The sequence below is a fragment of the Prionailurus viverrinus genome, chromosome C1, assembly GCF_022837055.1.
Source record: "Prionailurus viverrinus isolate Anna chromosome C1, UM_Priviv_1.0, whole genome shotgun sequence".
Classification (NCBI taxonomy): Eukaryota; Metazoa; Chordata; class Mammalia; order Carnivora; family Felidae; genus Prionailurus; species Prionailurus viverrinus.
In genome coordinates, this window is record NC_062568.1 from 35,552,955 (window position 1) to 35,578,010 (window position 25,056).

Below are 25,056 nucleotides of genomic sequence, written 5' to 3' on the forward strand. Positions count from 1 at the left end.
TGATATTTAATCTGAAATCCCTCTATCACACTTTTACATTTCTTTCTAAATAGATTCTGAAATGGGCAGAGAAGTGTCATTTTTAGGATCCCCTCAAATGGAACTTGGAAAAGTAGAGATGGAAAGGCATGGAATGAGCTGAAGAAAGAAAATAGATTGAGAAAAAATAGACAGGTATGGGCAAGATGGAGCATTTAGTCAGGTGTGAAAAACTAAGTTCTTGACACTGTGGTGAGATATAAAAGCTTTACATAGTAGAATCACTTGTATTCATTTTCAGGTAAACTTCACAGTCTGAAATACCTGTAATGTAATAGCTTTTGATGCTACATTAAAAAATACACTTTCTATATAAATAAGATTAATTTTCTATGTAAAATTTGAATTTGTTACATACATTAAATATCTTAAATATTTAGAATATTTTGTGTTTGTATGGTACCAAAATCATGTTAGAGCTCAAACACCAAAGGAAGAGAAAAAACTGGAAACTTCTTAAGAGCAATGATGTTCATCTCCCAACAAGGTTAGTGTTGAGATTCTTGATGTAGTTCTTACTTTGGTCTCTGTTGGCCTCACAAAAATCATAATATCCTACAACCCTTGTGTAAGATATGCCAAATGAATATTAATCCATGCTCTTAAATTTAGAATAGTTTGCTATTAATTTAATTGGCTATTCAAATAATACTTCTCATAGCATTTATATTATTGATTCAATAATTTAGCAGAAATATTATCTGTGTGAGTCACTGGACATTTGTTATAGTTGTTGCTGCTGAAAATGCAGGAAAAAACCCATACACAATCCTAGGTGTGCATGTTCCGAGTCAAAATTTTGCATATGCCTGACCAAGGTTGTTGCAGGGAGTATGGCCAGAGTCTCAAAAGATGAGTCCACAAAGTGCAGTTAAGTGAAGGTCCTCATAATCCAGTTGGATGAGGCCTTGACTCCAGGATGAAGATTCTTTTTATTAGGATAATTGCTAAAGACTATGTGCATAAAGTCAGCTAAGCAAGTGTGTTCATCAATCTGATTGTTTAGCTTTTCAGGGTTGAATTTTGAGTTAATTGGTTTCTATAACCAATAGGAGGTTATAGAGGATAACCTCTATCCTCTATAGAGGATAGAAGGAGGATCCGCCCTGGACAATGTTAATGGCTCTAGGGGTTCCTTACTGCCACAGCCATGTTCAGCTGTATAAACATGTCCTAAGGCCTTGCACCTTCTCCAGCCCTTCCCTTTTGAAGTCTTTTCCTTTGATGCTTCTCTCCTGCATCTCCCACACAAGGTGAACCTTAAGGAAGCTGTCATGAATGTGGTTTATTTAGTCTCCTAAAAAATATCTCAAAGTATTTAAAAAAACCATCAATTTATGGATCCTGAAACACTTAAGTCTGAGAGAGAATAGTGTTACTTTCCAAGTAGTATACAATTTGGAGAAGAAAAGGTCAAACACCCAGCTAAGTGATTTACTTACCTAAGGCCAACTAATGTATTAATGTTGGAGAAGAAAAGACTACCTTGATCTGTTTCCTGTGCTGTATTCACTTGAGCTGATTCTATGGAAATAGCAGGACAGGAAAATGAAGAAAAAAAGCAAGTTTTCATTTCAAGGTCCAATGACACTTTTTCCAGAAGCGCCAGGCTGCCCTTTTTCAGACGTGTAGTTAAACCATTTAAAGTTAATCCAGAGCCTAGGAGTAGCCATTGTTTAAGAATATGGACCATCTAGCAGAAGTGATAGTAACCAGGAGAAAAGAGAAGAGAGGAGAGGAAGGGAGGGGAGGGGAGGGGAGAGGAGAGGAGAGGAGAGGAGAGAGGAGAGGAGAGGAGAGGAGAAGAGAGGAGAGAAGTTAACATTAATTAAGCAAAATGTTTCGCACATTTTTCAGCTCTGAATTGATATTCAATATTATTATAAGGTTATGTCACTTTAGAACTAGGTGTGTGATTAAACAGGGTCAAGATCAGCCTTCTTATTTTGTAAAATATTGCATCTGGTATTTCAAGAAAGGTTTATGAAACTTCCTTATTTACTTAGCATGTGGTATAGAAAGTTCTGTTTTTAAAGAGCTTTCCAAAAAACATATTGTTTTGGTACTGATATATAAAAATAGCAATATGTCTCATATTCCCTTGCTTATTGGCTATATTATCTCTCTTGTGTCTGGTTATGTCCCTGCAAATCTGAGCATTTGAGAAATACTGTTCTATTTCCTTGTAGATATTATGTTGAAAAACTGACATCATGAAGCCCAGCAAAATTAATTATATGATTGTAAATTCACATAGAATAGAGCTACCAGTTCTCACTACTCCAGATGCCTTCTCTGGGACACCAAGGACTTTTTTTGTCCCCAACTTCCAACTTAAAGTTAATACCATTTTAGAGGCTGAGGTTATTGAAGGCAATATCCAGATAATTGAGGATTTCACCATTGAACTAAATCACCAACATGGTTTGGAGACTATCTTGTTTAATGTTTATTTATTTTTGAGAGAGAGGGAGATAGAGCATGAGTGGGGGAGGGGCAGAGACAGAGGGAGACACAGAATCCAAAGCAGGCTCCAGGCTCTGAGCTGTCAGCACAGAGCCCGATGAGGGGCTTAAAATCAGGAGCAAACCATGAGATCATGACCTGAGCCAAAGTCAGAAGCTTAACTGATAGCCACCCAGGAACCCCAGGAGGATATGTCCTTTAAATGGAGGACAACTCCAAATCTTCCTTTGTATAAACCTACAATGTGGATTTCATATCCTTTGTGTTAAACATCAAAATTGATATAAGGCAAAACTAAAGATTTACCCAACCATTTCTTTCATCATTCACAGCTATATATTTAAAATGCAACTATACTAGGGTGCCTAGGTGACTTATTTGGTTAAGTGTCTGACTCTTGATTTTGGTTCAGGTCATGATCTCATGGTTTGTGGGTTCAAGCCCTGCATCTGCATTGGGCTTTGTGCTGACAGCATGGATCCTACTTAGGATTCTGTCTCCTTCCTCTCTCTTTACCCCTCCTCTGCTTGTGCTCTTTCTCTCTCTCTCAAAGTAAATATATAAACATTAAAAAATACTGCTAAAATAAAATACAATTATACATATATACATACATAAATATATATTGTTATAGCTATATATTATACATGCAAATATATAAAATCGATCTATCATCTATCAATCTATCAATCAATCAATCTATGTATCTGTAATTTCTCTGTACCTGTTGAATTGAATCACTTAGGAGTGTATAACAGAAGGCAATCCTCAAGTAAGAGTCATTTGGAACAAACCAGCACAAACATGGTGAGATAAGACATTGTAAGATAAAGATTAAAGCAGAAAGTCGAAGACAAGGATACATATTTAAGTCACTGTGGAGAAAAAGAAAAGTGTAGGAAGACTTTGATCAATGATAGTGATGAAAAATGAGTAACTTCAATCAAAAACACCCAAAGCACTTTATAAGCCTGGAAAAATAAATTACTGAAGCCTGAGCAATTCGAATCTGAAGGCATGAAAGTATTAATAGATATAAATGAAAAAGCAGCATTGGTCAATCCAGTTATTTTCTGATGATGCAAACATTTTATCTTCACTCTACATTTGAAATGGTGATCAAAAAGTACTTTAATCAATATCAATAAAAAAGCAGAATTGGTAAATCTATTTATTTTCTAGTGCCACAATAATTTCATTTTTATTCCTCATTTCCAGTGATCAAAAATACATTGAGCATGAGATTAATTTTACTGAGGAGCAGGGTTGTATACATCTGTTTCTCATTTGAAGCTCTTGAAAGCACTTGCATAATTTTCAGAAGTTTTACTGTCTCAGAAGAAGTAAAATTATTTTAAGTAATACAATTCTTTATTATTTTTAAAGTACTATTATTGGAGGTTTAAAAACATCTGTATAAATAAATATATGGAGGGCTGATAATTTCAAACATTTATTAGATGTAAGGAACTTTTCTAAAGGCTTTGTTGTTTCATCCTATGGACAACCCTAATGAAGTAGGCAATGTTATATTGTGCCAATTTTATAGATTAAAATCATAGGCTCCTAATATATTATTTGTCAAAGGACCCATAGCTAGTAAGTAGTGAAGTCAAGATGTACACGTAAGGAGTCTTTCTCTAGGGTTCAAGCTCATATCTATTCTACTATTTCTATCTATCTATCCATCTATCCATCCTTCCATTCATCCATGTATCATGTATCTACCCCACCCTTATCCACATCTCTGTCTTTCTTTCTTCATGTAAACCGACTTAAGTGGAGAGCAGTGGTAAAACAGTTTGCTGCAATTCTCATAACCCGAATTTAGAACTAGGTCTTTATGGATCTCCTCTCCCAATGTGAAAGAAAGAAATGACAATCTGTCATTTCTCTAATTCATTATGCACTGGAAACTGCAGAAGAGGAACTCAAGTTAAAGTTTAGAACCATATGTAATACAGAAATCAATAGGGAAAATAGAATTAAAATAATCAGATATTACAGGAAGAGAGGTACTGACTTGAGCTAATTTCTTTAGTTTTTAAATGTAAAACAAACTGATCAGGATTATGATTAGCCAAATTTTATTTTTAATAGCTATTACATGTACGATCCCATCTAGGCCAGGGTTTCTCAACCATGACATTATTGACATTTTCACACCAATAATTATTCTTCCCCAATGTGACATCCAAAAATGTCTTCAGACATTGCTGAGTATTACATGAAGAGGCAAAATTGCCTCTGAGAACCAATGATCTAAAATACTGGAACGGTTGGGGTGCCTGGGTGGCTCAGTTGGTTGAGCATCCAACTTTGGCTCAGGTCATTATCTTGCAGCCTGTGAGTTCGAGCCCCGTGTCAGGCTCTGTGCTGACAGCTCAGAGCCTAGAGCCTACTTCAGATTCTGTGTCTCCTTCTCTCTCTGCCCCTCCTCCACTCATGCGCGCGCGCTCTCTCTCTCTCTCTCTCTCTCTCTCTTTCTCTCTCTGTCAAAAATAAATAAACATTATTTTTTTTTTAAATACTGGAATGGAATGCCCATATTTGACATCAGTCTGGTGACGTTTGTTTGCTAACATCTGGGAGATTTGTAATTACTCAGCCTTTTGACAGAAACTCTTTAAGTCTGACATAGTCACCCATTTATAAAAAGATCACTTGTTGTGACAGTAACACCTTTTTAAATGATACAATTTGTTTTGCCCACATAATTGAGAGTTAACTGGCTGTGGTAATTGGTCCAATTGGACATGAATATGTCCTCAGAAAAAGAAAAATTAAAGTGCTTTCATGTCTGGGAAAATTCCCTCTGAGTATGAGAGTGATGAATAATACATACAAGATAAAACATGGTCTGACTCTGGTTCACAGACCTGAGATCCAAAATGAGGCAGAGCCCTATTACAGACTTGCTAATCATCAAACTCAAATCATTTAAGCTTTAGGCCTTAAATAGACCAAAACATTAACTATTAGGCATTAATGACATGAAAGTTAACAGCCTGGGAGCTGACAAAAAGTAACAAAATAATCCATTAAAAAAGAGGGCAGTGAATATGAAAGGCATGTTGCCTATGAGTTATTTTTCAGAATTAATTTATATTGTGTGGCAACTTAGATCTTTAGGAACAGTCTTTAAAATGAGACAAACATTATAATATTTTGTTATTAAATTCTATGTAAGACTAAACAGATGTGGTTCCTAACCTGTAAAACCCTGCAGTTTTTAAGATCTTGGTATTTGTAGTAGACATTTGAAATCTTTTCAAAAATAATATGCTATATTCAAATCAGTTATCATCTCTGTACCCAGATGATATGATGGTAAGTAATCTTAGAAAATTAAGGAATAAAAGTACATTTTATTTTATTTTTAAAAGTTATTTATTTATTTATTTATTTATTTATTTATTTATTTAGAGGGGGGGGGGGAGAGAATATCCTAAGCAGGTTCCACACTGTCAGCACAGAGCCCGACACAAAACTTGACCATGCAAACCATGAGATCATGACGTGAGCCGAGATCATGACCTGAGGTGAGATCAAGAATGGGTCGCTTAACTGACTGAGCCACTCAGGAGCCCCAAGCACATTTGATTTTAAAAACTCAATCCAAACAATAATTTTTGAATAGAATTTAACTGTGAATTGTAAAAATGGCTTCTAAGTTATGCCTCTGTTACTGTTAAGGTATGTGACTTTGAATGACTCACCAAGTACTTTTCTGTAAATCAGTGATAATACTTGTCCCACTATTTCATAAGGTTATTTTGGAAATCACACTAGATGTATAAGAAATCACATTGCCAACTATAAAACTAATTCATCTCTTTAGGACATTTAATTCTTACAGAATCTATCCAAAACAGTTTATTTGCCCTATGAAAGTGAATTAAAAGTAATTATTGGTGATCATTCACATCTCAAGGACAGTAGAATTTCCAAATCAAGATGCAGGAAGGTAATAAAGTTCCATTTATGCTTTTGCATAAGGATTGATATGTGTCATTTTATAATGAAAGAATAGATGTATATGTTGCCATGTTTGATGAAGTCAGTCCGGTGAACGTCTTGTGAATGTTTTCACATCTTTAGTAGATGTTTTGTTTGCATATTACATAATTTTATTGAGATTCATTACTATAATTAAAAATTTTTGATATGCAACTTTTTATAAAATGTGATGGAATGGTAAGTGAGGGGCTTCGGTCTTTTTGGATTTGTTTTATTTTCTTTTTCCAGACTTGAAATCTTTTACTCAAATAATATTGTTTTTTATATGTCAATTATTTGCCTATTATGCTAAGGATTTAAGATCTCTGAGAAAGTTCCACTTTATCATTTTGAACAATTTCTTCCCCGTTTTGCATAGAGTCTTTCAATGCCAACAGTTGTTGATGTCTCTAGAAACAGATGGTTTGTGGGAGGATTGTTGAGTGAGATATTCTGCATCGTGGTCCCAAGACTGCACAGTTGCTGTTGGAAAGGTTACAGAAATGACAACTGGTATAAGAGAAGTTACAAACCAGAGAGTGAAAATAGCCAGACAACTGTATGGAGACTATCCAAATTAAAAGACTTTTTGATGAAATCTTGACATTTCTTACAGAAGAAAATGCAGCAATTGCAAGGAGTTTGGACGGTATTAAGGTGGTTGACATATTGGCAATGCTTTTCTTATCTATTCTTTAGCAAGTTTCACAGTTCAACTTGAGAATGATGAATATGTGGGAGACTCTTACTATAGCAGGATTTTTTAATGTCCTTGGGTTAGAGATAATAGATTTGTTCATTCCTATTTGCACATCATGTCCCTAGTTAAACTAAACGTATTTTTCTTTCATTCCAAAAATTTAATGTTAAGGAAACATTAAATTATTCTCTACCACTTATTTAATGGAGACATTCTTTATCAGAGAAAATAATAAGACTTGGAAAATGAGATAATAGTGTGAACCTTGAGTTAATGTAGCTATTCCAAATATGGGGGGAATTTAGGTTTGAGTTAGGAACATATATAGGGCACATTTCTGTGATTTCCAATGTTCGGTAGCATCTCTCATGAATGTGTTGTAAGTAAGTCTCTTTCAAATGTCAGCATAGTACATGTTAGCCTAGAAGTGTCAGTGGATATGGATTGATTTTTTTCACCTTTTTTTCTCATTTACCTCCTAGTCTTGCTTTCATCAATTAAAGCACAGTGAACTAAATTGTTAGCAAACTGCCTTCAAATATCTGAGTATTTCAGAGTAGACGAATTTTTTCTTCTACTGATCACTATTTGTAAACATGCTATTTGATTAGATTATTAAATATGTGTTATTTGCATTGTATGATACCAAGTGAATTATACTCACTTAGATGTCAATGGGCAGGAAAAAATACTACTAGTGGATTTTCTGGATCTACACATTTACTTAAGAACAATAACTGAGGGCTCATACAGGTGCTATCAGTAGCAACATAGCCTACCAGCATTAGGTAGCCCTAATCACCATTTCCACTTCACTCCCTCCTTTATTCTCTTTTTTATATCACCTCTCCTTTTTTTCTTTTCTTTTCCTTCTGATGAGGACTTTTAAGATTTACTCTCAGCAACTTTCACATATGCAATACATTATCATTACAAGTCACCAAGCTATGTATTACATCTGCATGATTTATTTATTTTATAACTGGAAGTTTGTATCTCTTGATACCCTTCAGTCATTTTTCCCGCTCCCATCTTGCTTCTGGCAACCAGCAGTCTTTTTTCTGTATGAGCTTGTTTTGTTTCTTTGTTTGTTTTAGCTGCCACATATAAGTGAGATCATGTGGTATTTATCTTTTTCTGTCTGACCTACTTAACATAATACCCTCAAGGTATGTCTAGGTTGTCACAATGGCAAGATTTCGTCCTGTTTTGTGGCTGAATAGTATTGTACTGTGTGTGTCTGTATGTGTGCCTGTGTGTACCATGTCTCCTTTATCCATACATTCATTCATGGACCCTTATCCTTTTCCTTCTAATAACCCCAAAAGACAGGGCTAACACCATGATGCGTATTGAAAGTTGAAACATACAGATTCGACATACAAAAGAACTAAAAACAACAACAACGAAAATTCCCAAAAGCAAAAAAAAAAAAAAATCCATAATGGGTCCCTGGTCGTGTACAGCCTGGGGACATGTTGGAGGACTGGTAGTCTGTAAACATCAACTGTGTCAATCAAGTGCAAGATGGCTTTTAAACACCTGTCTGGTCATCAATTGATTGGTTTCCTTCAGGGAATTATAAATGGGAATTTCTGCGCCACCGTCCCTGCTTTACCCCCAATGAAATTAAACAGGCAGGCCAACGCGATGTATGTTACAATATGTGTCGACAGAAATTATGCTTGAGTTTCTCATGAGATTTTAGTTTGGGTCATTTTATTTCACAACAGACTTTCAAAACTTTCTTCTCCACATATATCTACATTAATTTAAGGACAGATACACAAAATCATAATGAAGTACAAAGAGGCAAGTGAGAGACAGGATTTTATTTTGTTTTTAAATAATTAGACTTTATTTATTAGAACACTTTAGGTTTCGACAAAAATGGAATAGAAAGTACAGAGTTTCCCTTTATAGCCTCTCCTTACTCTGCCACATCCCCTCACTACCCCCATCTAATTTCCTCTATTATTGACATCTTGCATTGGTGCGGTACCTTTGTTATAGTTGATGAATTATTATTCTGATATATTACTACCAAAGTCTATTGTTTGCATTAGGGTTCACTCTTTGTGTTGTACATATTTAGGGATTTTGCCAAATGTATAAAGTTATATATCTCCCATTATGTTATTCTACAGAAGAGTTTCACTGCACTAAAAATCCATTGTCCTCCATCTATTCATCCCTTCTCCATGACCCCCAGCTCCTGGCAACCACAGATAATTTTATTGCCTCAACAATTTTTCCTTTCCAGAGAAAAGATTCTAATTCAAATACCTTTTTATGTTAAATGGTTCTTTTTCCTGAAGGATATTTCAGTTTTGAATAGAAATGGCACATAGTTCAAAAAGTATATGATGAGTGCATTTGGGAGGACCAGCTGTGTTAGCATTTGCTTAGGAGTTAAATGTAGGAATTTGTGTGGCTAATTTATTTAAAAAATAGAAAATATGGACTAATGATGATAATATCAACTTAAACTTAATTGTAGCAATTTAAAAACCTCTGCCTTCGGCAAATGCTTATATTTTGTTGGTTTTTATGACTGATTCTTTAGTAATCCAGATACAACCTACAGAGGCAAAGGCTGTTTCTAACCTAAATGTCATAATTGCTACATTTAGTTTATGGTGGGTCCATTTGGAACATCAATAGTGATCAGAGAAGAGAAGATTGTGGCCAAAGAGATAAGTGGCAGATGGTCACAATATAGTTCCTGAATGACCATGCAAAGTGACAAACAGCCATCAGCAGAAGGGTTCTGAGATGGAGATCAAGCAGCGTGATGCAGTTTTAAACTCACAATTGCTTGCTTCTTTTGTCAAGTAACTTCTAATAATTCTCTGAAGAATTTTAAAACCTCTGAATATTATACCCAGGGAAGGAAGCCATTTTTTGCAATGGCAGAGCTTCCAAGAATGCTATTTTGGTGAGCTAAGCTCTATTTCCTTACCGTACAGGACAAGGTAATGTTCATTACAACTGTATCGTAGTGATCCGTTTGGCATAGTCTTAAATCCAGTCTAATTCGAAAGCAAATTTAAATTTCATAAAACCCGACAGTAATGCTGAAGATATATTTTTTCTTTTATTGATAATGGTTTTATCATACTTAAATTGATTTTTTTTATTTTTATACATAATGTTTAAAGATTTGTCACCATTTTTCCCCAAAGATAAAAATATTTATTGTGTTAGAAAATGAATTAGGTATTTGCTTGGGACTCTACAAGTTTTGCATGTTAACTATTTTAAATTTATTTTGCCTTTACTGCAGGTGATATGTATTCATTCATTTTAGTAGTATTCATCATTAAAGTAGTTCTCAATTTTGTTAAATAATAGTACTGTGGTGCCTGGGTGGCTCAATCAGTTAAAGCCTCGGACTTCGACTCAGGACATGATCTCACAGGTCATGGTTTGAGACCCTGTTGGGCTCTCTGCTGGCAGCACAGAGCCCACTTGGGATTCTCTGCCTCCCTGTCTCTATGCTCCTCCCCTGCTCGTGTGTGCTCTCTCTCTTTCAAAACTAAACATTAAAAAAATAGTGCTCAACTCCTTATGATCTCAAATCCATTTGTTTAGCAGAAAATATTAAGTATCAAAAGAAATATCTGAAATACCCAGTCAAAATTAAGAATTTTACATACTTTTTTAGATGTAAATTTGAAAAACAAGACAGGAGTGCTGATTCGTAGGGGCACATGTACCCCGATGTTTATAGCAGCACTATCAACAATAGCCCAATTATTGAAAGAGCCAAAATGTCCATCAACTGATGAATGGATAAAGAAGATGTGGTATATGTATAAATGTGTGTGTGTCTATGTGTGTGTGTGTGTGTGTGTGTGTGTAATGGGATGATACTTGGCAATGAAGAAGAATGGAATCTTGCCATTTGCAACAACCTGGATGGAAGTAGATGATATTATGCCAAGTGAAATAAGTCAGTCAGAGAAAGGTATCATATGTTTTCACTCATGTGTAGAAGTTGAGAAACTTAACAAAAGACCATGAGGGAAGGGAAAGAAAAAAATTAGTTACAGAGAGGGAGGAAAACCATAAGGGACTTTTAAATACAGAGAACAAAATGAGGGTGGAAGGGGGTGGGGGGCTAGGGGGGTGAGGAAAATGGGTGATGGGCTTTGAGGAGGGCATTTGTTGGGATAAGCACTGGATGCTGTATGTAAGTGATGAATCATAGGAATCTACTCCTGAAGGCAAGAGCACACTGTATACACTGTATGTTACTTAACTTCGCAGTAAACTGTATTTTAAAAAATGGGCAGAGACATAAATAGACATTTTTCCAAAGAAGACATATAGATGACCAATAGACACATGAAACGATGTCCAACATCACTCATCATCAGGGAAATGCAAATTAAAACTACAGTAGTTTTGTATTAACAGAATAGCTAAAACTAACAACACAAGAAAGAACAGGTGTTGGCAAGGATGTGGAGAAAGGAGAACCCTCTCACACTGTTGGTGGGAATGCAAACTGATGCAGCCAACTCTGGAAAACAGTATGGATGTTCCTCAAAAAGTTATAAATATAACTACTCCATCATCCAGCAATTGCACTACAGTATACTTAAGAATACAAAAATACTTATTCAAAGAGACACATACATACCATTGTTTATAGCAACATTATCTATAATAGCCAAATTATGGAAACAGCTCAAGTGTCCATTGACTATCCATGAATGGATAGAGAAGAAATTGTGTGTGTATGTGTGCATATGTATATATATATATATATATATATATATATATGTATATATATATATATATGGAATGAATATATATATATATGGAATGAATATATATGGAATGAATATATATATATGGAATGAATATATATATACACATATATATGTATATATATATGGAATAATATTCATCCATAAAAAGGAATGAAATCTTGCTATTTACAAAGACATGGAGGAAGATAGAGAATAATATGTTAAGTGAAATAAGTCAGTCATAAAAAGGCAAATATCTTATGATCTCATTTATATGTAGAATTTAAGAAACAAAAAAGGAAAGAGAGAAGAGAGAGAGAGAGGCAAACCAAAAAACAGACTCTTAACTATAAAGAGCAAACAAACCAGTGGTTACCAGAGGGGAGGTGGGTGGGGTGGATGGGTGAAATAAGCAATGGGGATTAAGGAGGGCACTTGTGATGAGCACAGGGTGATGTATGTAAGTGATGAATCACTAAATTCTACACCTGAAACTAGTATTACACCTGTATGTTAACTCATGAATTTAATTAAAAACTTTAAAAACAAAAACAAAAAAAAGATACATATATCCAATCTATTAGCATTTGAAAAAATTAAATATGCCATTTTTGAGACAACCACAATGTAATTCCCACAATATAATATGATAGAAAATCCACATAAAAAAGTGAATTGGGGTTCCTGGGGCTCCTCTCACCTGCCTACATGCCACCCACCACCTGTGACTATGCAGCTGGCCTCTGCTGCCAGCAGAACCCTTCCAAAGGCCTTCGCTGCGCATGCCAGGATGCCTCTCCCTGCTCTGGCCTTTGCCAAAGAAAGTTAACTTTGCAGAGGAAAAGAAGGAAACGTGGACATGAAGAGGAGAATCTAGCTGGAGCTGAGGAACCAAACCTGGGCAGTTGTTTGTGAACTTGTCTTGAACAATTGCAAATCAAATGATAGGAGAATTGAGGTCTTAACTGATGAAAGTGTCAACTTAGAGTTCCTTGGTTTAATAATTGGAGGCTTGGTTTCAATTTCAAATCTCCCCAAACTACTGAAATTGAAATAGCTCTTGACCATGACCAAGATGATCAGCAGGTCCGTGACTCAGATGCCAAAGTGGATGGTGTGGGTGAAGAAGAGGAGGAAGAAGAAGGAGAATATGTGGAGGATGAGGATGGTGAAGAGGAGGAGTTAGATGATGAAGAGGATGAATAGGAAGAAGTCAGGGAGGAAGAAGAATTTGGACATGCTGGAGAAGTTGTTGGATGAAGATGATGAGGATGAAGATGAAGATAAGATGAGGAAGAAAGTGGGAAAGGTGAGAAGAGGAGGGAAGAAACAAGATGGTGAAGGAGAAGATGGTTAAGACCCCAAATAACCTCTGAAAAACCCCAAAACAAATGAACAAGTATTCATTATTGGTTGAACTGCTCATATGGATTTGGTAGCTGTTTTAAGAAAAAGGTAGCTGTGATAACAAACCCAGGACACCCACCCACCCAAAGAGGCAAAGAATAGTTTTTGTGACATTACACCTTCCTCCATTTAGTCCCTCTTGGAAGTTGACCACTGAACCTGGGGTCTTCATTCCAACAAAATTGTAAGCATTGTTAGCTTTGTGTTAAGACTCTTGCTGTAGCATGGATAGTGGTGATTGGTGAGTCATCTGTGGCTAGCAGTTACGCCAAGACTGTAACAGCATTTTTACTTTCCGTACAACAAAGAAACTTTGAAAATAAAATCCTAACATTTTTGGGGAAAAAAGGTAATTATAATTGACACTGAGCTGAATGGAGTTCAGCTAGAGTTGGAACATCATTAGCTTAAGCCAATGTTATGTACATTTCTTCTCTGAAACTGAAGCTCCTTAAGATACTCAATGAAAAATAAATTTCTGTGTATCTGTATCTTTGTAAATTTATATATATAAAATGCATGTATTTACATATATATCTGTGTGTTTTAAATATTAATATATTTACGTATGAAAGTATGCAGTGATTCTCCCTTGTAGATTAACAGGAGATATTAGAATATTAACCACTTCAATGAGGATTATGTCTGAACAAAGATTCTCTTGACAAATGTCAATAGTATGGATATAGGGATAGAAAGAGCAGACATAGGCAGTATTTGAATACATCAAATAATATTTGCTCATCCAAATGTTGAAGAAGTAGGTTACTATCTATAATCAAGATATAGAGAGAGAATGAACGTTGTGTCTGGGACATAAGATATTTCTAGCCCATAGGCCTCAGCAGTGGGAACACAGTTCCAAATGGTGACTTCTGAGTGAGGGTCTTATCAGGCATTTTGAAATGAATATAACTGTTTTTATATATGTCTTGGATAAAGTGGCATGTAGTTTTGCCTGGGTATATGTTATAGGCCATTTTGCACGAGTCCCACCAATTTCAGAATTGTATGAAACACAGTATTACTAAGGTATGGTACCTGGTATAAATCAGGTATAAACATTTTTATCTGTCATTCTCAGTGATAATAAAGATCGGTTCAAATATGTTCCTAAAACACTTTCTTATTCACTCATTCCATTATTGTTCACTGGTTCCAGTTATTCCATTAGTCTTCAATCATTCATTGTCTACCTTTGCATTTATGGACATATTGGTAATATAAATTTGGACATTCTTTTTTTTTTTTTTTTAATTTTTTTTTCAACGTTTATTTATTTTTGGGACAGAGAGAGACAGAGCATGAACGGGGGAGGGGCAGAGAGAGAGGGAGACACAGAATCGGAAACAGGTTCCAGGCTCTGAGCCATCAGCCCAGAGCCCGACGCGGGGCTCGAACTCACAGACCGCGAGATGGTGACCTGGCTGAAGTCAGACCCTTAACCGACTGCGCCACCCAGGCGCCCCTAAATTTGGACATTCTAACCACCAGTGACATGAACTTGAATTTCAATTTTTCATTCTTGCCTGATGGGTGAGGGTATTATATACCACCCATTTGGGTAATTCTGTATCTCAAGTTGCCTTTCTTTTATGCCAACTGTCCATGCCACCTTTTTGGCTGATTTGCATATTTTTCCAAACACACTACTGTGGGACCCACCTAAAGGTCCTGGGAACCTCGCCCTGATTCAGCACGTTCTAGTTTGCACCTTTGTGCAAACTGAGTGCTTAGCAGCTATACCTCAGCTTTGCCAGCAACGAAGTGATCCAACACATTTTTCACGGCAACCTACCAATAGCTTCAATTGCTTTGCTTGTGTTACAAGTTTGAGAAGCACTGCTTTAGCAGTGATGCTGAAAAGAGAACTTAATTTTAGTTTAGGGCTTTGCTGTTCACTGTGTGCAAACAACAGAAACAAAGAAAAATCTACTTTTGTACTTTTTCTGTCCTAGATCTTTGGGAGCTCTTTATCACGAGGTGTTTCCCACATGTGAAAATGAAGTATTAATACACACCATTTAGAGTTTGGTTGGAGATTAAGAAAATGACTCGTAAGATATGAATGTCTGCCACTGTTCCTAGCACATAGCAGATGTTTGTTAAACATAAATCTGCTCTTGAGATCTTTAAAATCTACCTGAGGAGTGTGATAATTTCTGATACTGAAATCATTATGACTTAAGCTGTTATCGTTATAACAGCTTTTTGCACATGCCAATGGCTCTCAGTCCTTGTGCCTAAACATTAGCCACCAATGATAAAAATAATACCAAAAGGAAACTTCTTTATGAGCATTCAATAGATGTATCCTAAACAATTGAAACACATCATGGCATTTGATAATTATAGCAACATTGACAGGTGGGAACTGTTACACTCATTTGCACTGTATGAATAAGAAAGTTAGACTTTGGTAGTTAAAGGGTACTCTAAGTTCCTATGCCAATAAGTGTTAGCATTTCTTGAACCTGTATTGTCTGATTCCAAATTCCATGCCCACATCCATAAGCACTGTGGTAGGGCCACTAGCCAAGAATTAATGGCTTTTCAGGGAAAGAGGAGCAGTATATCAGAGCAGCCTAGGAAAAATAAAACTTTCAAAATTAAAATGTCAAGTCAGGTTTGTTTAGAGGAAAATTAGCTTAGGATTTCAAAGCATTACTTTAAGAATGCCAAATGAAAGGGATTCTCACTTATCTTTTACTTCATTTTTAAACTTTATTATATAATGTTCTCACAGGCATTATCCATTACTTGTAATTCTGCATTCTTTTTTATATCCTAGAGTTTAAATGCCCCCTTTAGAACTTATGTCAGTAATAAAAACATCCTTGGTTGCTTTTACATCTCTGGCTTTAGTGACTTAAGACATTTTTTTTCTGTATACTACAGGAAGCCCCGTATTTTTTTAATTTTTTTAATGTTTATTCATTTTTGAGAGAGAGAGAGAGACAGAGCACGAAAGACACAGAATACAAAGTAGGCTCCAGGCCCCAAGCTGTCAGCACAGAGCCTGATGCAGGGCTGGAACCCACTTACCATGAGATCATGGCCTGAGTTGAAGTCAGATGCTTAACTACTGAGCCACCCAGACACCCCTGAAGCCCCATATTTTTACAGTTTGATAAAAATATCTATCTTCTCTATCTATCCAACTGTTTTTGTGTCTGTCTATCTATCTATCTATCTATCTACCTATCTATCTACCTATCTATATGTTTTTATTCTTCTACCAAACATAAATGATAGAAATTATTCATTTAGTTGGTTTTTGGGATCTGACAGGCCTGGCTTCAAGTTCTGATTTCCACACCATCTAACTCTGTGAACTTTGGAAGATGTATTAATTCTATTGTTGCAAAGCAAATTGCTACAAATTTAACAGTTTTAAAAAAACATATATATTATATACATATATATTATATGAGGTGTTCAGACACAGCCTATCTTGGTCCCCTGTTCAGGTCTCAAGGATGCTGTAGGGTTGGGGATTCATTCCATCTGTGCTCAGGATCTTTTATTAGCTCACATGCTTACTGGCAAAATTCATTTCCTTGCTGGGTAGATTTCATTGGTGCTTACTTTTTCAAGGAGAGCAGGCAAATCTCTCTGACCTTAAGGAAAGCCTTATTTTAGGCTTGACTCTTAAATCTGTGTTTTCTGATTTGTATGTAGATAGAATGACATACACCTCTTAGTGTTACTTGTGAGTATCAAATGAGAGAATAATATAGCATTATAAATATTCAAATGTTATTTATTTTTTAATTAAAATCTAGCTTTTTCCTTCATCATCAGAGTAATCTGTGTCACCTTCCATTCTAGGTTATGGTTAATGCATAATTGACTTATATTTCTCAATTTCTAGGCAAACTTCATTAGACATTTGGTTTTATATATTTTACATATAAGGAACTTTGAAAATGTGGCTGCAGGTATAGGTAGGAGTGCAGGTTTTCTATGGAAGTAGAAACATTGTTAGCGTCATTGTTTCTATTTTCTCAATTTAGTGGTGAAGACTATGGTGAGATAAGATATTTGAAAATGCTTTGTTAACCATGAATCGTATTGCAAATATGAGGAACACATTTTGATGCAGGCTAATAAAGACTTAGTTTAGGGTGAAGATAGGGGAAAAATAGAGGAGGAGAACAAAAGAGAATATTATAAAGAAAAGTCAGATTTGGAACAACTGAATACCTGTGTCATAATATTTATGAAGAAGGGCACTGAGGTAGACAGGGCTTCAAGAGAATGTCACAAAATTTTTCTGCATTGTTTTCTATCAGCTGGATGCAAGAAATCATCCAAAGGACAGATCTCTGGTTCAGTGAAGAACAATTTTGAATGTTCCCATTTGTTGTGTAAGTCTCAGGACAATCAATCCTGTTGCCCTACGGATCCTTAGTGATAGACCTTTTATGATTTGTGATGGTCTTTTTAGTTATTTTTGTATTGGTGCAAAGGAACTTCCTTGGAAGGAGATAGAATCTGCCTAGTACCTTATGAGGCTCAGTGTTTTTATGATCTCTCTGACAAACAGAGATGATCCTAACTTCAGTTGGCTGACTGTAAGTATACCCAGTTCTGTGATAGGGAACTCGTCGTGAAGGAAAGGGGAATCTGCATGGTGTCCTCAGCTTAATATCAAGGTCTGATAGGCAGCACTGGAGAGCTGGGTTTGTCCCAGACTGTGCCTGACATCTGAGTGTTCCTCTTGGCTGGTTTAGACATCCTCACTGTGAGGCCATATCTAGGAGCAATGGCAGGATGTTAAACTATCCACTGGATTATTCTTACTTTAACTCCCATCAAAGAAGATTCAGACAAACAAGAGAGTAGGATCACATTATTCAGTAACTACTGTGCCTCCCAGGGGATATGGCTTAGTAAGAGCTTTATTGAGGAATAGATACATATCAAAAGGAGTAGTACTAGTATTAAATGTGACCTCTGTGGCAGTGAAAGATACAAAAACAACTAAACATTGGTGTATGCATTTGGATTATTAAGGTTCTCAAAGCAGATCTCTTCCTGGTGTTTGGAAACAAAACTGGCTTTGGGTTGATTAAAACTTCAACACTATTTGTTAATTTTAGGTCTCAAGAATGGGAAACTAGATGTGCTGCTAATATGGGCAGGTTGTGGCTCAAGTGATTAATTTGAATTAAAAAGCTGATGGAGAAGGAAAACCAGATGTGCCTATAAAAGTATTTCAAGGTCTTATTTAAATCAGTGCCACCATTCAGCCATTTAACAATCATTTAGCAAACATTTTTTTATAACTCCTATGTGTCTGCAACTTACTATTATTCATCAGAAGGTCAAAAAAACTTCTTTGCAACACCACCAGACCGTATGAGAAAGTAACAGACCTGTATTTATTTCAGAGTCACCTTGCAACTAATAATGAACAGAAAGTAGAACTCTATTCTCAGTATATTTTCAAGGTAAACCAAGCAGTCACCCATGATTATTTTTCACATCCAATCTTTTAGGGAGTATGAACTTGCTTTGTTCCAGTTTGTGCTTTTTCAAAGCAAAAGCTCGGCATTAAAAATACACGACTGAGAGAAATGTGCATTGAAAAGGAAAAAAAACAAAAAACAAAAAACCCAGAAATGTCAGGTGGAGAACCTGGAAACAAGAACAAATATCATGGGAGTTATTTGAATCATAGTGTATCCTCAAAAGCCAAATGATAGGTTTAGTTATTTCTGGTTTCTTAATTATTTGGGTGTTGCTTCTAAACCAAGGGTAATTGAGTCTATTCTAGAAACAAAACTTCCAAAAATTCAGTGTAAGATAAGATGTATTATTGTCAAGTTACCACGTATTTAATCTAGTCAGGAAGTTTTAAAGTTCTGTGTGGAAATGTTCATCACTTAACTTTTCTTGACCTCAGTTTTCTCAGATGTAATTGTAGAGTAGGATTAGTTCACCTGTCAACCCCCTTCTGGATGCAATATTATGCCTGATGTTTAAATATACACAAAAGGGATAATGTAAGGTACATAATCCCTGTTTTCTAGGAACATAGCAGACAAATCTCCTAAAATATTAGAAACATTATAATTTAATATTAAAAGACTGGAAAGTAAATCCAGGTACAAAGGCAGAAATCTGAAGTCATTTAGTTGGTAGAAAGCCTACTGGGAGGGAATCAGCAATTTTCTTTGCCATGTATTTGCTATTTCAGAAAAAACCTTAAGGTTGTAATTGATTTTTACTCAATTTGGTATAAAGCTACGCAGAGTCAACATACAATTAAATTTCATGGGGGTTTTACTCTGCCATTTAAAAAAAATTTTAATGTTTATTTATTTTGAGGGAGAGAGAGACACAGTGTGTGAGCAGGGAAGGGTCAGGGAAAGAGGGAGACACAGAATCCAAAGAAGTCTCTAGGCTCTGAGCTGTCAGCAAGAGTCTGATGCAGGGCTCGAACTCACGAACTGCAAGATCACGACCTGAACCGAAGCAGATGCTTAACTGACTGAGCCACCAGGCGCCCCAACTCTGCCATTTTTAATAAATATCTTTTTTCACTGTTACATGAGAAATGCATCGTTAGTCACTACTTTCCTGTCTTTGAATAATGTGGCCACCAATGAATATTTTCGAGAAGATTACACCTTTTGTGATCCACTGAAATATGTTGCATCCCATTACTTGTGGTTTCCGTATTTGGGAATTAGCCTGCTTGCTGAAATTTATTTGCGGGGAACCTTGGTGTCTCAGCTGGGAAAAGGTTCCACTCCTGCTTTCAGCTACGATCATGATCTCACAGTTTGTGGTTTCAAGCCCCACATCAAGCTCTGCACTGACAGTGTGGAGCCCGCTTAGGATTCTCTCTCTCTTCCCCTCTCTCTGCCCTTCCCCTGCTCACATTCTGTCTCTCTCTCTCAAAATAAATAATAAACTTTAAAACAGAAAGTGACATGAAATTAATTTGCAACCCCAAAGTCAATACTCATAATACTTTTGAGGTCATTTGTAGACATATGTGGACATGTGCAAGGCAATGAAAACGTTGAGTTGCCTCACATGTACATTCCCAGTTGAGGTCAGACAAGCATGACTTCTTGTTTTAGCTTTTATACTATAAATGAGTTTCTTTCTGGTGGTTTTTTAGTGTGATGTTTAAACCTTTTTTGTGCTTTTTTTCGATAATTCGCTGTTTAAGATATCCTCCAAGTGTAGTGCCGAAGTCCTGACTCGTATTCCTAAGCGTAAGAAGACTGTGTTGTGCCTGCAGAGAAAGTTCATGTGTTCTGTAAGCTTCATTTATACATGCATTACTGGTGTTGATAGCTATGAGTTCAACGTGAATGAATCAACACTACACATGTAATAAGAAATATACCTAAAACAAGGTTATATATTGATCGATGAGCAAAATATTGTGACCAGAGGATCACAAAACCTAACCCTATGGATGTCCTAGGAGCAATGGTCAGTATTTGCTAATTCAACATTCATGGCGATTTTATAGAATGATTCAACTGTGCTAGGATGAAAAGATAGTTTAACAACTAGACAATTGGAGGTGATAGATAAATATCCACATATTTGTGAAGAGGCAGTGGGTAGGAGTAGTTTCACTTTGTTATAAAATCTCTAACGGCTTCTCTTAGGAATCACAGTAACCAAAATCAGACTCAAAGTTTTATGATTCATTTTGGACATTAGGATGTATGTTGCCTAAGAAGTCATTATGCTGATTGGCATGTGTACAGAAAAATCCTGCTCTCGTGGCACAGTGCAGTTTTGTATTTTATCTATATCTAACAGTGATGGCTGTGATGCAACAGCTAATTCCAAAATGCCTGAAAAGTATTTATTCACTTACTTCTCCAACAGTTATCCAGCACTTAGCACAAGTCACACATATTGTTCTACTCATGTAGGAAAACATCCCCACAGTCTGTTTGCTGTAAGCAAACAGAAGATTGCAGTTAACTTGAGGGTCATTTGGTGTATGAGAAAGGAAGCCATCTGAGAGATAGGTTATTTCCTTTTGTTATTGAAATGTCATCAACATATAGCATTATATTAGTTTCAGACATACAACATTATGATATTTGGATAGAGAGATAAGTTTCTGAATAATGAGGAAGTCTTTTTCATAATTTTTAATCTAAATAATAAACTCATACCCACCTAAAATCAGTGAAACTTTGGTAGCACTGGGTTCAAGTTATTCTTAAAGTGATATTCATAGTCACTTTCAAGTAGAAGACATAGATGGAGAATCACACCTCCAAAATGTACAGTATTTCATAAATTTATGAATTTGCACATTGGAATAGAAATAGCTAGGGCTGCCTGGGTGGCTCAGTCAGCTAAGCACCTGACTTTGGCTCAGGTCGCCATCTCATAGTTTGTTGGTTTGAGTCCTGCATCAGGCTCTGTGCTGACAGCTCAGAGCCTGGAACCTGCTTTTGATTCTGTCTCCCTCTCCCTCTGCTCCTCCCCCACTTGTGCTCTGTCTCTCTCTCTTTCAAAAATAAGCATTAATTTTTTTTAAAGAAATAGCTAAAGCAATAAGAATATCATTCAGTTAAAAACTTGAATGTAGAGCATTTGATAACCTTTAGAATGATATGTTTCTCCTAACAGCATACCATCTCCCGTAAAGTGAAGTTACCTTTTTGACAGAGGCAGACATGGCTGCATATAGGGCAAAGAAACAGATTAGGTATGTTAAATTTGGGAAAAATTAGTGGATCTGATAAAAATAATGAAAATAGTTTGTAGCCTACTTCTTGCTCATAGTTACCAATGATGCAATAAGAAAATATTGGTATTTAATACTATATCCACCTTTTATTTATGAACAGATATTTTGACAATTGGTTGGTAATTTTGTTTAGTTTAACCATACAGTAATCTGTTTTGAATTTGGCATGTAAAATAACTGAGTCTTCTTAGATAATAACTTTTGGCTTTATTTTTTTTAATGTATACATATTTATTTTGAAAGAGAGAGAGAGCATGCGAGCAGTGGAGGGGCAGAGAAGGAGAGAGAGAATCTCAGCACAGAGCCTGACAAGGGGCTTGATCTCATAAACCCTGAAATCATGACCTGAGCCCAAATAACGAGTCAGATGCTCAACCGACTGAGCCACCCAGGCACCCCATTTCTTGCCTTTACAAATTTTCCTTAATAAGCTTAAGTCTTGCATCAAGCCTTGATCCTTGACCTCTTCTGGGCACTCTATCAATTTCACTAATGCCATTTCCTCACTTCCTATTGATATGCCAGTCCTAGCCAGATCTTTGTCTTTTCTGAATTCTAAACATATATATCCAAAAGTTGGCCTGACATTTCCACTTGGATGTTTCAAAGGACTCTCAGAAGCAAATGTGTCCAAAAAAATTTGCTTCTAAATATGTCCTTTTACTGTATTCACTGTTTCAGTGAAAGGCACACACATTTGTCTAATTACAGAAGGAGGAAATCTTCTCCCGCACTTCACATCCAATCTAAATACACTGTTGTTGATTTTAAGTTGTATGTTCTTCTCTCTCCATTGCTAATACCATAGTTCATACTGTTCAATAGCTTACAATCTGGTCTTCTCACATCTACTCTCCCTGTCCAAATGGTTCTCTCAGACAATATGAATTCCAAAAACTGTTGGAATAAACAGTTTTCAAAATTTACTTTTTGAAATCCATCCCCATTGCTCTATCCCATATATTTATATCATATTTATGTTTTTTTCCAACTTTTCATATTCTCAAATAAATAATGATTTTTGCTAACTCAGAGCCTTTATACTTTCCGTTGCCTTGAGAAGCTCTTCCCACTCCCACCCCCTTTCTTTACCTTCTTATTTCTTGTTCATCCTTCAGATCTCAGCTGAAATATCAGTTCCTGATAGAATACTCACTAACAATGCCTTCCTTCAATTGTATTAATTGTTTCTAGAACATTTGCTCATGGCATTTAGTGTTTTTCCTTCATTGCATTTCTTACTGCAATTGGAAGCTTAGACATTGGATTTATTTTCTATTTCTCACTATTTTGAGGACGTATTTTTGGAATTAAGTGATTAGTTACAGATTTTGGTATATTTTAAAAACAACTGAATGTCTCTCTTCTTTTGGCAAACCCTATCAGCAATCTGGAAACAGCATGGGGCTACTTGTCCACTCAGCAGCAGAGATTATTCTAAGACAGGATGTTGGCTGGACCCTCTGTAAGGTCTATTTTCCAAGATAATGTTTCCTTTTTTTTTTTTTTTTTTTTTTTTTTACTTTTTTAACGTTTATTTATTTTTGAGAGAGAGAGACAGAGTGTGAGCTGGGGAGGGGCAGAGAGAGAGAAGGCGACCCAATCCAAAGCAGGCTCCATGCTCTGAGCTGTCAGCACAGAGCCCGACGCGGGGTTGGAACTCACAAACTGCGAGATCATGACCTGAGCCGAAGTCGGATGCTTAACCAACTGAGACACCCAGGAGCTCCTTTAATGTGTCTTTTTCTAAAAGTGTGGCTCGAATCTTAACACTTCTGTCATTTTACTCAAACCCAAAATGTAAATTACATCTTTATTTGTTATCTCTCACCAAAAACAAAGTAAGACAAAACAAAATAAAACAAACCTGCAGTCAATAGAGCTATCAGTGAAAACATATATATATATAAATAAAAATATGTTATGTATATGTTATATATATATAAATATATATATAATATATATATAAATATATATATATAATATATATATATATATATTATATATATATTTGGTCTTGGGACACTATGGATTTTATTCATGGATATTTTCAATCATTTCTCTCCGAAGAAGCAAAGAACAAGAATAATGAGACAGAAGTACTATATCCAACAAAATGGAAATGTATATACTGTTGATAAAAGAAACAAAACAAAACAGAAGACAAATAAGCAGCAAAATAACACAGCTGGCCTCCCTGAATTTAGTTTCAGGGACCTATTCAGAGAATGTCATCATTCCCTTTTCATTTATTTTGAATAATTATTTTTGATATTCGGTACTTTTGGCTTACAGAGTATCCCTCAATGTTCACAAGGGCTCATTAGGTAGTTTTCAAATGAAATTTACATCAAAATTACCTAAGTAGCATTTTAGAATCCAGATACGAAAGCTAAGTTTTCTTAATTGGAATTTCCAATTCATACACGTATGATAAATACAACAGAAAATTTTTTTGCCACAAGTCATGAAGGGGAATCACCATGCCAGATGTTGCATCCATTGGGATGCTTTAGCTATTAAATGTTTTCTGCCTGAAATTTCTTTGTGCTTTTAAATATACTTAAGAAATCATTTTTAGACTCACTGACTTTCTTAATTTTCTTCCTAAAAATATATAAATTGATGTATAAAAGTAGATTTTATTTTATACCTTTCATTATAATACATTAGATCTATAGTAACTAATGTATGTGGGATAAAGAGTAGCCATTTATGTTAAGATTGAACTAAAATGCACACAATGTTAGAGTGTACAAGGTGTGGGTAAAGAGAAATTTAGCTGAATTTAAAGGTGGTTGTGCACTGTTACCAGGTACTCAAGACAGTGCTAGCATTACAGACAAAAGTCTTATCCTATCTGAAAATATTTTAACATGTCTTTATTTTGTAATGTTTATTGATTGATTTTTTTTTGAGAGAGAGAGACAGCATGCAAG

At 35.7% G+C, this 25,056-nt stretch overlaps 1 pseudogene; it reads left to right on the forward strand.

Annotated features, from left to right (window-relative positions):
• Positions 1 to 12,672: 12,672 nt before the first annotated feature.
• Positions 12,673 to 13,330, forward strand: LOC125171595 (acidic leucine-rich nuclear phosphoprotein 32 family member B-like; annotated as a pseudogene).
• Positions 13,331 to 25,056: the final 11,726 nt, after the last annotated feature.